The sequence below is a fragment of the Rattus norvegicus genome, chromosome 19, assembly GCF_021556685.1.
Source record: "Rattus norvegicus strain SHRSP/BbbUtx chromosome 19, alternate assembly SHRSP_T2T, whole genome shotgun sequence".
In the NCBI taxonomy this organism is placed as follows: domain Eukaryota; kingdom Metazoa; phylum Chordata; class Mammalia; order Rodentia; family Muridae; genus Rattus; species Rattus norvegicus.
The window spans coordinates 36,200,226-36,215,000 of record NC_141552.1 but is presented as its reverse complement, the minus strand read 5'-3'; the positions used below and the strand labels follow the sequence as shown (position 1 = coordinate 36,215,000).

Genomic DNA, 14,775 nt, shown 5'->3' with positions numbered 1-14,775 from the left:
TCATAGAACTCCTGTAGGAAGGCAAGAGAAACTTCAGAAGGTACAGGTAACCTCTCTTTGTTTTCCAACGGAAAAATCTAAGCACCAGAGATCACACGGCAAGTGATGGGCAGAGACAGAACCAGATGACTAAACTGATGGATCCCCTTAGATCATGGAACTCCCTGCCTGTTCTGTGGGTTGAGAGACCTCAGGGGCAACTAGATGGGGGTCACATCAGCCTGTGGGACATAGGCTCGACACTAGCAGTCATCTGAGGATGAAAGGAAGGCACTGAAATGCAAGGACTCCCAGATACCAAGATCAGTTGCTAATTCTTTTTTTTTTTAAGATTTATTTATTTATTATATATGAGTACACTGTAGCTATCCTCAGTCACACCAGAAGAGGGCATCGGATCTCTTTACAGATGGTTGTGAGCCACCATGTGGTTGCTGGGAATTGAACTCAGGACCTCTGGAAGAGCAGTCGGTGCTCTTAACCGCTGAGCCATCTCTCCAGCCTGCTAATTCTTTCACAGAAAAAAAAAAAAAAGTCTATAACTTTGTCATAGCAACCCCAGAAAGAGAAGTGAAGCCATTCCAAATCCTGACAGGATGAATTCAGAAGCCACCTGGAAACAAAATCCAAACCAGCCAGCCCTGTGAAGAAGCAGAGTGGGGGGACAACTGTGCTGAAACTGCCCAGGCATGACAGTCCCCTCCAGCCCTTCGTGGTCGGAAGATTTGCCCCCAGGATTCCACAGTCAGCCATCATATCCCAGGTTGAAGCTCTTCTCTTTCGTGTCTTCCTCCCCTGCACCCTCGGTTACACAGTTCCTGGCCTCAGCAAGGTCGAATGGAACTAGCCTGGCACACTGGAGGAGAAAAGAAAGCACCGCCAGGAACCAAATCCAAAAGGAACTGTGGTAAGTCGGCCATTTGCATGTTCATCATTATCGTGAAGCAAACCCATTTAAGGGGCTGGGTAGACACTTTAATGTGCCAGTTATTAGTACAACATCCCTATATAAATGACTTTACGTGCCCCTTCCAACAAGTCTAAGAGGAAGGAGACACACTTCAAAAGACAAACTCAGGCTTATAAGAATCAGGGAAGTTCTAAATACACAGAAGAACTTAAATTTAAACTTGGGCAATCGTGTCCTAGTAGTCTAAAACTTCCTGTTGTCAGTCTAGAATCTGCAATTTCTCCCTAGAGAGCCGCATTTGCCAACTGCCAACCCAGAAAACCCAAACAAATGAACAAGTTAGAACTGGACCAACTGCCTGTCTGTCCTCCTGCCAGCTCACCCTGTCACCATAGCCCGCTTTTACATGTGCTTCCACTGTGGCGTGTTTTCATACGCGCCTCACATTTGCTGCTCTGAAGGGACGGAGGCTCACGGTAAGTCGGTGGGAGCTGGGCCTCTCTGCCTCTGAAGCCAGTGTTCACTGTAGAGGGGAGACTTCCTGTAGCCTCTATCCCAACACACACATTGCGCTAATTCTCACCAGAGTAAGACCTGCGGAGCTTTGATATTGGATTATTTCACTGCAATCTTATTTAAGCTCCTTGACTGTATTTGTGAGCTCAAGAACTCTACTTGTGCCACAAGAAACCCCAAAAGTCTGAATGGGAGGAAGGGTAACATAGCAGAACAGAAGATAAAGTGACAAACAGTGATAAAACAGGGACCAAAAGCAACCAAAGAAGAAAAGGTTTTAATTTCAATTTACAGGTTAGAGTGCATTATTGAGGGAAACCAAGACAGGAGATTGAAGCAGAAACCAATGGAGAAATGCTACTTATGGGTGTGTTTCCTCTGCCCGAGCAGCTACCTTTCTCACACTGCCTGCCCCATAGTGGGCTGGGCCCTCCTACATCAGTTAGCCATCAAGAAAATGGTCTAGAGCTGTCTGATGACCACAGGCCAATCTGACGGAGGTAATTTCTCAGTCAAGGTTCCCTCTTCCCAGGTTCATCAAGCTGACAACCAAGGGGGTGGTTAGCCATCGCAATATGATGCACAAATACGTCACATAACCTTTCACGTCCCCAAGCTCTCCTATTGATATCCCAATATAAAACACGGGGGACCATTTCAAAAGTCACCCAGTCTTTACAAATCTCAATGCTTTGAAAAATCCAATATCTCCACTAGAAATCCAAATTCCCCTAACTATGGGCTCCTGTAAAATCGAAAATAATATTTCTCATCCCTAGATGGCAGAACCAGAACACAGTTACAATCAGATTAAAGGAAAACAAAAACCCAATGGTATAAAAAGCTGTGCTTGATTATCTAGGACTCGAGATCCTCTGGGATACAAGGAACTCGGACAGATCTGCATTAGCAATACACATGTTTTGCCATTTGCCTTGTAGGCACCAGCCGATTCTGTGCCACACTTGCTGCTGTCTTTGATGGATGTCCTTGCCTCTCTGTCATTCTGGTGTCTCCTCTCAACTTTCAACAATGGCCTCCTGGTTGTCTTCAGGGACTCCAACCCTGCCACATGGTGCCGAGTTTCAGCTGCTCTCCACAAGCCCTCGGTGCCTTCAAAGCCAGTACTATGTGGAGATTCGTACATATTACTAAGTTTGGCTTTGTGTGCGAAATGCAGCCCCTGCACCCTCTGGACCAGCGCATCTGCGTGCTGATCCTAAGGAAATATTTCCCAGAAGATTTTACCTCATTGATTCCAGTCTTATTTACCACAGCTGGTGTCTCAGGCCTAGCTAACTAGACTCAGTTGTTCCTGTTGGACTTCACTGGGAGCCAGCCTCTTGTGAATCACATCTATTTCTTCAGCCCCAAAGGACCAAACAGCACAGATTCTTACTTCTAAATATCACATCAGTGAGCCCGATGCAATCTTTACGGGTCTTTCAGACTCCCCGCCTGAGACTTCATAAATCAGGGCCTCCACACCTGCATTGTTCTCAGCATCAACTTCCAAGTCCCACAACAGCTCATTAGGTTCTGAGGGAGCAATGGCTTTTCCAGACCCTATCTTCAAACATTTCTGCAGTTCTCCCCCTCAAACAACAGACCTGTCACAGCGACACCCAACTCTAGGTGCCAAATTCTGTCCCAGTTTCCGTTTGGTTGTTGTGATGAACAGCATGAAGAAAACGATTCGTGAGAGTAAAGAGCTTCCTTCAGCCTCCGGGTTACAGTCATCACTGAAGGAAGACAAAGCAGGAGCTCAGGGTAGGAGCCTGAAGGAGAGCCATGGACAACACTAAATCTTGGCTTACCTAGTCACTCTTCTTATACAGTCCCTGTCCATCTGCCCATGGGTACCATGTGTGTGCACAGGTGCTTGCGTAACACACACACACTCACATTCACACACACACACAGACACACACACTCACATACACACACATACACACACACATACACACACACTCACATTCACACACACACATACACACTCACATTCACACACACATACACACTCACATTCACACACATACACTCACACACATACACACACTCACATTCACACACACATACACACTCACAATTCACACACACACTCACACACACATACACACACACTCACAATTCACACACACTCACACACACACACTCACATTCACACACATACACTCACACACATACACACACTCACATTCACACACATACACTCACACACATACACACACTCACATTCACACACACACTCACACACACACTCACACACACACACACACACACACACACACACACACACACAGAGTGAGCTGGGCCCTACTGCATTACTTAGCAATCAAGAAACTGGGCTGGAGAGATGGCTCAGTGGTTAAGAACACCCGACTGTTCTTCCAGAGGTCATGAGTTCAATTCCCAGCAACCACATGGTGGCTCACAACCATCTATAAAGAGATTCGATGCCCTCTTCTGGTGTATCTGAAGACAGCTACAGTGTACTTATATATAATAAATAAAATAAATCTTAAAAAAAAAAAAAAAGAAAGAAACTGCCCCCCACAGAAATGTCATCAAGCCACTGTGATGGGGGTAATCTCTGAGTTGAGGTTCCTCTTTGCCAGGTGTGTGAAGTTGACAACCGAAATTAGCCATTCACAGATATGTGCAAAGGACACGAGTATGTTGGGGTGAAATTGTCCAATATACAAGCATGTCTAGCCTATCTGTGAATTTCATCTTCATCTATTTACAGATTTTTTTCCTCCTCTTTACCTGTACCTATGAGAGAGAGAAAGAGAGAGAGAGAGGGAGGGAGGGAAGGAGGGAGGGAGGAAGGGAGGGAGAGAGAGAGAGATAGATCTAAGGACCTAAGGGTCTATAGAAGAGGCTCCTGGCTCATCCAGGTGACAGGGAAAGAAGACTAGGAAAGGAACACACCAAGCAGGTCTGGGGTCTGAGGTCTGACAGACCCTCAAGAAGCTCTGCTATGTGAAGGAGTGAGAGAGGACAGGCTCAGAGAGCATCTGTACTAGGAAACAAAGTGCCACCAGAATCAACAAAGGGACAGCATGGTGGTTGGCTGCGGTTGGCTGCAGTTGGCTGTGGTTGGCTGTGGTTGGCTGGCCTCCCACGACTTTTCCAGAAACTGAGTCATGGAGTGCTACTGTGAGAAAGAGGCAAAAGGTTTGCATCCCTTTTGGGATTGTCCGGAGAAAACAAGGTTTAAGCTGAGAGCCTTGATGGATGGATGATATAAGAGGCCAAGGTAAGACAAGTCTAGTTGAAAGAGAACTAAGAAAACTCCAGGCAGAGCTTGGCAGCATCAGGTGTCTATTTAGGCCCCGTCCTCAGCTCAAGGTGCCCACGAAAGCTCAGTAGATTCAACAAAATGAGCTGAAAACTTAGGAGAATAGACTAAAAGCAAGATGGTAGTAACCGTCCACGGTATTTCTCGGGATGAGAAGTACCGGGATAAGGTCACTGGGGGAATGGATATACGTGATTACGAGGGCCTGACACAAAGCTGCTTCTGGGATACAGGAGACATTTTAAATCCTGGGTGGTGGCTACATGTGAGAGCTTGGTCAGAGCCAAACAAAAGTAGCAAATCCCACGAGACAAAGAGCAGTGTGTTTGGTTTCTTGGTTGGTGCTTTTTATATAAAATACTCCATAACCTGAGGTAGCCTGGAGCTCCTGTGTGGCCTAGGTTGGCTTCAAACACACAGCAATCCTGCCTTGGTCTCCTGGGTGCTGGGATTGCAGGCACGAGCCATGATACCAGTTGTGCCGAGTTGGTTTTTTTTCCTTTGTTTTTAAATAGACTCCCATTCAATGGAGGAAGAAAGATTCTTGACTCCAGGCACAATTCATAGCCTACAAAGTATAATCAATATGGAATTTTTACAACACAAAGCTAGTGAGCATTTGGGAACAGTCAGAAGCGGTGACATTTTCACATGATTTAAGCATCCGTATCATTAATCACAGTACCAGGTTTGGAAAAGCACTCTATGAATTCTCAAATTCATGTGCAACTTCCCCAAACCTGGTCAAATTAGAAGCAAATGTATGCACCCAGGACCAGCATACTGGTTGTTGTTGTTTTTAAAACCAGACTCTGAAAGCATTTATGGAGGGTTCACCTACACCCAATACACTTCTGAAAACACAAACACAAAGTAAATTTATCACCTGAACTTGAATAGTGCCTTTATCCGTGGATCCCAAGTGGCCAGTCAGTAACGTTGCTTTCCCTTGTCTTCAGTAGGATGTGGAAATATCTCCATCTTACAGGCAGAGGCCTTTAGACCTGGACAGGTAAGAGACTCGTCAACAACTACAAACCCCAAGCAAGAGCTGTGCAAGCTGTCCCCTGGCCTCCCTTCTTCAGCTGGCTGTCCCTTTGAGCTTCTTCATCAGCCCTAGCATAAATCATGCCCAGACTGCTTTGCTGGTGAAGAAAGGGACATTCTATTTCCTGCCCTGAAGCTGGCCAGGTGCCCTAGCAGCACCACATTTAGACACAAGTGCATCATCCGTGCGTGAGTGGGGAGTTTGGCTCCTTGGAAACCTAAGTGGCATGTGTCAGCTGGCCTCAGCCCACTGAGAGCTCCTCTAGGCCATGCTGCCAACCCTCTCCAGTCTATCCTACTAGGGATGCAATAGAATTGAGTAAATGAGAACTCCTTCCTGGCAGACCTGCTGCCCCACACTCCACAGCCTAGTGTTGCCCACAGGAAGAACTGATTCTTTGCTCTCTGGGACTCAGGTTCCATCCTTTATTTCTGGCCATTGATTGGTCACTTGTAATCCCAGCATTACTTTAACATATTAATTTGTCATAGAATGATCATTTAGAATCAGATCCAGAAAGCCAAAGAAGTTACTGAAGTATTTACCGGGTAACCAGGGCTGCTAGTGGATCAGTGTTTCTCTGACAGCTGCAGTCATTACCAGGAGTCAAAAGTGGGGCTGGGAAGAGACACCATAACCACCTTATAAAGGACAATGTTTAATCGGGGCTGGTTTACAGTTTCAGAGGTTCAGTCCATTATCATCATGGTGGGAACATGGCAGCATGCAGGCAGACTTCGTGCTAAAGGAGCTAAGAGTTCTACATCTTGATCTGAAGGCAGCAGCAGAAGACTATACCCCACACTGGGCATAGCTTGAGCATATGTAACCTCAAAACCTGGCCTCACAGTGACTCACTTCCTCCAACAAGGCCACACCCACTCCAACAAGGCCACGCCTCCTAATATTGCTACTCCCTATGGGCCAAGCATTCAAACACATGAGTCTCTGGGAGCCATGCCTATTCAAACTGCCAGGGGAACTCAGAGTTACCTGCCTAGCCTGATGAGACCCTGAGAAATTCTGAGAACTGCAAAGACAAACAAACAAACAAACAAACAAACAGAACAATGCTATGAACAGAACTTGGTACGTGAGGAACAAGCTAAGAAAAACAATACAGTAGGAAAGACCAGCAGGAGCTAAAGCATTTCAAACCTGGGTATTTATTAGGAGTGTTTAAGAAAGTATAAACTGGTTTATTAACCACAAAATAAGTGAGATTTTATTCCATGTTATGCATGAGCTAGAATGAGATACGTGAATTTTAATAAAGTCTTGATATACCATTTTTTTTGTTTTTTTGAACTACATTTCTAAATATTACCATATGTTATGCAGGATTGTTGAACTTGCTGTATTTTATCAAAATAAGTTTTTTCAGTTTAATCGATTGTAATTTTTTTTACAGCTGTGATGAGGGTTTTTCAGTTTGAGGAGAATAGAGGCTAAGGGCCAATTAAATAAGCAAGTAATAGAGTTTGCTTGTTTGGAAATAGAGAAAAACTTTAAAACTATGTCTATGTCAACAAGTAGGGAAAACAATGGTAACTGTTAGATCTACAGCTGTAGAAAGAAGTCAATATCTGGACAAGTGACAAAGAACTGAGAATACGCAAAATCAAATTCTGTCTTTAGGAAAAAGGATAGACCAGAACCAGGAGGATAGGTATAGAGAGTGCTGAGAAGGATCCGACCCTACCACTGAGGGCAGCTGTCCTTGGAAGGCTTCTATGAACATAGTGGAGCACGTGTCTTTGTTGTATGTTAGAGCATCTTTTGGGTATATGCCCAAGAGAGGTATAGCTGGGTCCTCAGGTAGTACTGTACCCAATTTTATGAGGAACCTCCAGACTGATTTCCAGAGTGGTTGTACCATTTGTAATCCCACCAGCAATGGAGGAGTGTTCCTCTTTTTCCACATCCTCACCAGCATCTGTTGTCACCTGAGTTTTGATCTTAGCCATTCTCACTGGTGTGAGGTGGAATCTCAGGGTCATTTTGATTGCGTTTCCCTGATGATTAAGGATGTCAAACATTTTCTTTAAGTGCTTCTCAGCCATTTGAGATTCCTCAGTTGAGAATTCTCTATTTAGCTCTGTACTCTTTTTTTTTTTTTTATTCAGAGCTGAGGACCGAACCCAGGGCCTTGTGCTTGCTAGGCAAGTGCTCTACCACTGAGCTAAATCCCCAACCCTGTACTCCATCTTTAAATAGGGTTATTTGGTTCTCTGGAGCTACCTTCTTGAGTTCTTTGTGTATTTTGGATATTAGCGCTGTGTCAGATCTCTTTCCCCTTCTCTTTACCATTTATACACTTTGCGTTTGCATTTTTATAAGGAACAATTTTGTATGTTTGCCTGTTTTTTTATGTTTTGGTTTGGTTTGGTTGTTTGTCTTGTTTTTTTAAGACAGGGTCTTACTAGATAGCCCTGGATGACCTGGAAATTCCTAGGTAGAGCAGGCTAGGCTAACCTCACAGAGATCCACATGCCTCTGTGTCCCCAGCTCTAGAATTAAAGGCATCTGCCCTGTCACGTGTGACTGCTTGTATATCCTTTTAGGCAGTAAAAGGACTCAGGACAAAGTAAGTGGGTACCACATGGGGATGAGAGAGTTGGGGTGTCTCAGATAAGCAGCAGGATGGAGAAAAAAAGCTTTACTGACCTGTGTGAACCAGGTGACCTCTGATAGAAGCAGCCATTTGCTTTTCCTTCTCTCCTTCCCTCCCTTTCGGTCACTCCCAGACAGAAGTAAACAGGAAATTGCCATGAGTTTGTGCTAGAGAGTCTCTGGGTTTTAGTCCTCAGCTTGGTGAATCCTTCCCTAATGGCCAGGAGGCCTCAAGCTGAAGATTAGTCTGACTTTGCCATACCTCTTCAGAGCACCGCATCATAATCCCCACAGCTGAGAGACATCCAGTTACACAAGTTCTCTTTCTTAAACATGGCCACCAGGATATTAGCAAAAGCAGGAGCCTAAAAGAGAAACAGTCACATACATGGACAGGAAAAATAAACTCTCCAGAAAACAAAGATAATCAGGAAATGGAAGCAAATGACTAAAACCTTTAAAAAATAGGTTGGTCTGAAAAAAAATAAGATAAAGTTATTAGAAACTAATAATATGGGGGCTTGGGGATTTAGCTCAGTGGTAGAGAGCTTGCCTAGGAAGCACAAGGCCCTGGGTTCGGTCCCCAGCTCCGAAAAAAAGAACCAAAAAAAAAAAAAAAAAAAAGAAACTAATAATATAAAACCTGAAATAAAGTGTTCAAAGAGGCAATATCTCTAGGAACAGACTAAAAAGGAAATATTTAAGGATAGATAAAAAACAAAATAAGATCCAAAGTCCAATACAATCACTAAATGGAATCCAGGAAAACACAGAGAGAAAAGGCCCAGAAAGAAAATGTCAACAAAACCCCCACACTGTTCTTACCTTAAAAGTAATAAGAGGGTGCCTGGTGGTGGCGGTTAGCACCTTTGATCCCAGCATTCAGGAGGCAGAGAAAGGTAGAGCTCTACAAGTTCCAGGCCAGCCTGGACTACATAGTGAATTCCAGTCCAGTCAATGCTAAGTCAAGAGACCGTTTCAAACAGTGACAATAGCCAGATGATGGCGGTGAGCACCTTTGATCCCAGCACTAGGGAGGCAGAGGCAGGCAGATCTCTAAATTTGAGCCCAGTGAGGTCTACAGAACAAGTTCCAGAACAGGGCTAAACAGAAGAACCATGTCTCAAAAACAACCACAACAAAAGTAATAAGAGGACAATAGTTCTGGAGCCATTTTGAGTGACTACGGCCAAGAAACACAGATTTAGGTTGTCCTAAATTTCAGGTTGCAATGTGGAAGCAGTTTCGTGGTTTTACAGAAGAAAAAGGTCGTAAGTCAAGGCAGATTTAAAACACATTGATGGGTCCATCAGAGAGGTGGATACAGTAAGATAGATGAACTCTTCTACAGGTTGAAGAAGTTACCTGTTGTCATTCTTAGCCTTTGGGTTGGTGGAAGGTAGGTGTCTTGGTTAGGATTTCTTTCTCTTTTTTTGTAATTTATTTTATATATGGGTACACCATAGCTGTCTTCAGACACACCAGAAGAGGGCATCAGATCTCACTACAGATGGATGTGAGCCACCATGTGATTGCTGGGAATTGAACTCAGGACCTCAGGAAGAGCAGTTAGTGCTCTTAACCTCTCTAGCCCTTGGTTAGGATTTCTTTTTTTTTTTTAAGATTTATTTATTTATTTTTATATGAGCACACTCTAGCTATCCGCAGACACACCAGAAGAGGGCATTAGATTCCATTACAGATGGTTGTGAGCCACCATGTGGTTGCTGGGATTTGAACTCAGGACCTCTGGAAGAGCAGTCAGTGCTCTTAACCACTGAGCCATCTCTCCAGCCGGTTGGTTAGGATTTCTATTGCTTTGATAAACACCATGACCAAAAGCAATTTGGAGAGGGAAAGGTTTATTTCACTTACACTTCAGGTAACACTCCATCACTGAGGGAAGTCAGAGCAGAAACCTGGAGGCAGGAACCGATGCAGAGGCCATACCACACAGGAGTGCTACTTACTGGCTTGAGTTCCTCATGACTTACTCAGTCTGCTTTGTTATAGAACCCAGGGCCACCTGCTGAGGAGTGGCACCATCCACAGTGAGCTGGGCCCTCCCCTACCAATTGTCAATCAAGAAGACACACCACAAACTTGCCTGTAAGCCAATTTAGTGGGAGCATTTTCTCAACCGAAGTTCTCTCTTCCAAAATGACTCTGCCCGGTGTCAAGTTGATGTAAATCTAGCCAGCATGCTAGGGGTCTGCTAAATTAATAGATTACGAAAGTTTTTTGTTTTTGTTTTTGTTTTTTTATCTACTAGTCACAGAATGTTAGTTCCAACACAGAGGTGGGTGAGGAATGGCTGCTCTGAGGCTAAAGCTAGCTCATCCTCTCCACATCCCTGCACCTCTAACCCATCAGTCAGCATCTGCAGAGGGAGCTGTTCTCCAGGCAGTCTACTGATAAGGAAGACAGGTTATGGGTTACCTCAAGCCATTCTCCCATCTTTATATCACTTACCCCCAGGGGAACCTTGATGGAAACTCATTTGATGACTACAGTGGGAGAATAGTTCCTACTCTTTACCAGCCCACCAAATTAAAAAGGTGAACTGACGGGTAGCAGTCAAAAAAAATAATAAAATGTGTTCCTTTTCTCTTCCCTCCCCTCCTCCCTCCTACCCTTCTTCCTCCCCTCAACCTTCAAACCTCCTTCCTCTTTTCAAAGAGTGACTTGCTGTGTACATCTTGTAAATATTTCCTGTCCCGATGGAGGATGCGGAAAATAGTACAGAAAGATCTGACCAATGTGAGTCCTGCGGTATCACCACACCCCACCCACTCGGTGACTGACAGTGTATGCAGCCTCTACTAGGCCAGTACTAATGGGTGCCTGCAGTTGCCTTACCAGATGTTTCTGGCACCTCCATCGTCCCAGTATCTCCATAGCAACTTAGTCTTCGCCTTTATAGTTTCACTCACAACCCATGGGGGAGCTTTATGGAAATGGCTGCATGCTGTCTAGCCTCAGTGGCTTTTTGGAACCTTGATGCAAGTCGTCACGACCCCATTACTCTTGGATCTTATGTCAGCAAAACCTACCCAACCTGGGCAGGACCTAGTTCAGCTCGAAAAGTAGTGTGGCCCTTTGGGGTCACAACTGCAGCAACCTCTGAATCCCTTCACAGCTAAATCTGGGAAAATATTTCGCCAAGCGGCCATTTTCCAACATGGAGCCCTGAAGCCTCCATGTTTTCGGACAGTCTTTTCAAGTGTGTTTACACTGTTATACACTGGGGCTCTGGAGGTAGTGGGTCTTACCCTTGAGGCACATTTATTTTTGTCCCAGGAAAAGGTCTGAGGCTGCTCCTTAATGGCTGCTTAACTAAGCTGCTTAATAGTTATTGTTGTGGTAAATATTAAAATTTGGTAACCTTTTAACCCGTCCTAGTTCCGGCACCTATAGGGCCACACCGTACTGTGGGTATCTTTACCTCAGTGGCTCCAAGCGACCCCCAAGTACTCTCTGACCCAGGCGATCTGCAAACCGGTCCAGCGTGGCACCTTGCCACACTGGTCCCTGGAGTTAGTTCTGGCCCCAAGGGGCCACATGAAACTATCCATAATTTAACTCTGGTTAGTATCTCTCCTGGCAGCTCTCTGCTAGCTGTGAACTCTCTGGTTTCAGCTACCCAGTAAAATCAGGGTTCTGGAAGGCCAGCACGGGCTGGCCTATCTCGTCTCCCTGCCACCGACTCTGCTCATAGTCCCAAAGACCGCCCCCTGGTAATTAAGGTATAAACTCCCAACTGCCCAGTGAAATCAGGACTCAATAAACTGTAATTTATCAATCAGATTTATATGTTAAATTCTCAATCCACAATATATCCACATAATAAACTCACAACCAATTGATAAAGATAAAAACTGCCCAGCTAGATAAGATAAATTGGCCTAGGGCTGGAGAGATGGCTCAGAGGTTAAGAGCACTGTCTGCTCTTCCAGAGGTCCTGAGTTCAATTCCCAGCAACCACATGGTGGCTCACAACCATCTATAGTCAGGTCTGGTGCCCTCTTCTGGCCTGCATGTGCATACATGCAGGCAGAAAGCTGTATAATGTATACATAATAAATAAATAAATAAATAAATAAATAAATAAATAAATAAATAAATAAATTTATAAAAAAATAAATTGGCCTATAGAAATCCATCCCTTAAGAAATATTCATAATGGGGGCTGGAGAGATGGCTCAGCGGTTAAGAACACCAACTGCTCTTCCCAGAGGTCCTGAGTTCAATTCCCAGCAACCACTTGGTAGCTCACAACCATCTGTAAAGAGATCCAATGCCCTCTTCTGGTGTGTCTGAAGACAGCTACAGTGTACTTATATATAATAAATGAATAAATCTTTAAAAAAGAAATATTCATAACAACCTGTATCTACATAGAGATGCATGGCGAGGATCATTTATATATGCCTCCATGTTGCTTTTCCTCTCTTCTGTTTCTCCCTCTCCTAAAACCTCTGTTCCTGCCTTCTCATCCAATGGCAGGCCTCGTTTTAGCTTGTGTCTGCCTTCACCAGCATAATGACATCAGCCTACAATTTTAGTCCCTATGGTAGATGCTCTCAAGTAGCTTCATGTACTTGAGCACGGGTCCCCAGTTGGTGGCACTGTTTGGAGAGGCTTAGAAGATGTGACCCTGTTGGAGAAAGTATATCATTGGAGGTAGGCTTCGAGAGTTAAAAGATGTGTCATTTCTGTGTTTCGTGCTTGTGGTTTGGGATGTGAGCCCTCGGCTTTCCTTCCTATCACCATGCCTGCTGCTACTTGCCCTCCCTCTGCTTCACCATCATAGAGAGAACCCTCCAAAGCTTGAGTTGAAATAAACTCTTCCTTCGGTTGCTTTTGGTCGTAATGTCTTCTCACAGCAACAGAGGAGTAAGTGACACTTACCATGTGCAAGCAGTTCTGGGTAGGTCCAAGTTCTTCTCGTCCAAATGAGGACTATTCACTTCTTTCTGTGCCACTCTCTCTTCTCTCCCTGTAAATATTGGTAAACAAGTAAGCAAAAACATACCATAACCAGGCTCTGGCCTAGATGTCAGGCTATCTTGAAACTTCCCCAGCCAGGCAACTTTGCCCATTACTTTTTGGTGTTTATTGTTTGGTTTTGGTTTTTTATGGTGTCTGTGTAGCCCCAGCTGTTTTAGACCAGGCTGTTCTCAGACTAGTAGAAATCTTCTTGTCTCTGCCTCCTCAGTGCTGCCTCCTGTGTGCACCCCATGTCTGGCTTTGTCCCTTGCTTTTGAATTCAGCCTGATTCAAGTTTCCAGGACACAGGCAAAACACCTATTCTTTGCCAGAACAGAGCATGAATATCAGGGTCCTCTAAAGCATGTGATTACTGTCCACACTTCCACCAACATTTTCGTCTTTTCTCTATCCGTAGGTCCGATCTTCAGCGTTTCTTCTAGAAATCCATTCCGAAGGCCCAAGAACATGTGTCGGAACATGGTCTGAGAACAGAATCCTGTAAGGAGATTTCTGAACGCTCGTAAGGAAACCCCAAGAAGCTTCGATAAGAGTCTTGTGACCTCAGTGTCTTCAAAACCATGGAATTGTTCTTGGAATATGCCTTCATGACCCTCCCAGATGTGAGTTTACTTCAAGTCATTCATTACAACTAGCTGCTATTTGTTTATATGCCTTTGTGGGAAAACATGTTTTTGCCACGTGTAGCTTGTCCACGTCGTGTGGCTTGTCATCCACTTCGTGTGGATTGTCCTGGTGATTGTAGCTTTCCTCAGGTGATTCTTCTTAACCCTCAATATAAGTTAGCTGATTAGCTGATGTTCTGAGTAAGGTTGTCTATTGTATGAGACTTTAGTCTGCCTCCTTTTCAGGCCTGGCTACAACCACCCACCCAGATTTATCACAGAAACCACCCTCTTCTTGGTACCACTTTTTTTTTTTTTTTTTTTTTTAGCATTTGTACTTTTCTCATCACTGTGACAAATACCCAATAGGAAGCAATTTCTGGAAGGGTTATTTTGGCTCACAGTTTGGGAATAGACATGCCAGAAGGCATGGTGGCGGGAGAATACAGCTTGCTCCTGTGGCCATAAACAGAATCAAAGTGGCAGAAAGTGGAGTTAAGCTGTAGGTCTCAAAGCCCAGCTCTCACTCCCTCAGCCAGGTCCCACCTCCCAAAACAGAGCATTGGCTGACGCCCAATTGTTCAAATACGTGAGCCTATGGGCAGACATTTTCTACCTAAACCGTAACATAAAGGTTTCACTTTATTGTTTTATATTTCTACGGCCCAAAAATTACATTTAAAAGATTCCCAAGGAGGGGCGGAGGTTACATGTAACTGTAACACTAGCACCATCTAAGATTCCCAAGGAGGGGCGGAGGTTACATGTA

The 14,775-nt window shown here is 44.5% G+C and overlaps 1 protein-coding gene and 1 long non-coding RNA gene across 7 annotated transcripts in view; one reads left to right on the top strand and one right to left on the bottom strand.

Moving 5' to 3' along the window:
• The window catches only part of LOC147999372 (uncharacterized), a 267,261-nt gene that overhangs the window by 1,812 nt on the left and 250,674 nt on the right, over window positions 1-14,775 (top strand). The window contains exons 1-3 of one of the 3 annotated variants that reach the window (XR_015643982.1): window positions 1-40; window positions 816-907; window positions 2,368-3,263. The exon at window positions 1-40 is cut by the window's left edge and continues 968 nt beyond it. This is a non-coding gene — a long non-coding RNA (uncharacterized LOC147999372). Of the gene's footprint in view, window positions 41-409; window positions 908-2,367; window positions 3,264-14,775 lie in introns of all 3 variants that reach the window. The other 2 variants (XR_015643981.1, XR_015643980.1) reach the window with 2 other exon arrangements.
• Window positions 1-14,775, bottom strand: part of Mylk3 (myosin light chain kinase 3) — an 80,720-nt gene that overhangs the window by 52,210 nt on the left and 13,735 nt on the right. Inside the window, exons 1-4 of one of the 4 annotated variants that reach the window (XM_087594092.1) lie at window positions 11,044-11,110; window positions 10,499-10,606; window positions 8,654-8,756; window positions 5,617-5,734 (exon numbers count right to left, since the gene is read on the bottom strand). The gene's annotated coding sequence lies outside the window, so the exon portion shown is untranslated. Of the gene's footprint in view, window positions 1-5,616; window positions 5,861-8,445; window positions 8,537-8,653; window positions 8,757-10,498; window positions 10,607-11,043; window positions 11,111-13,302; window positions 13,391-14,775 lie in introns of those variants that run through there. The other 3 variants (XM_087594093.1, XM_087594094.1, XM_087594091.1) reach the window with 3 other exon arrangements.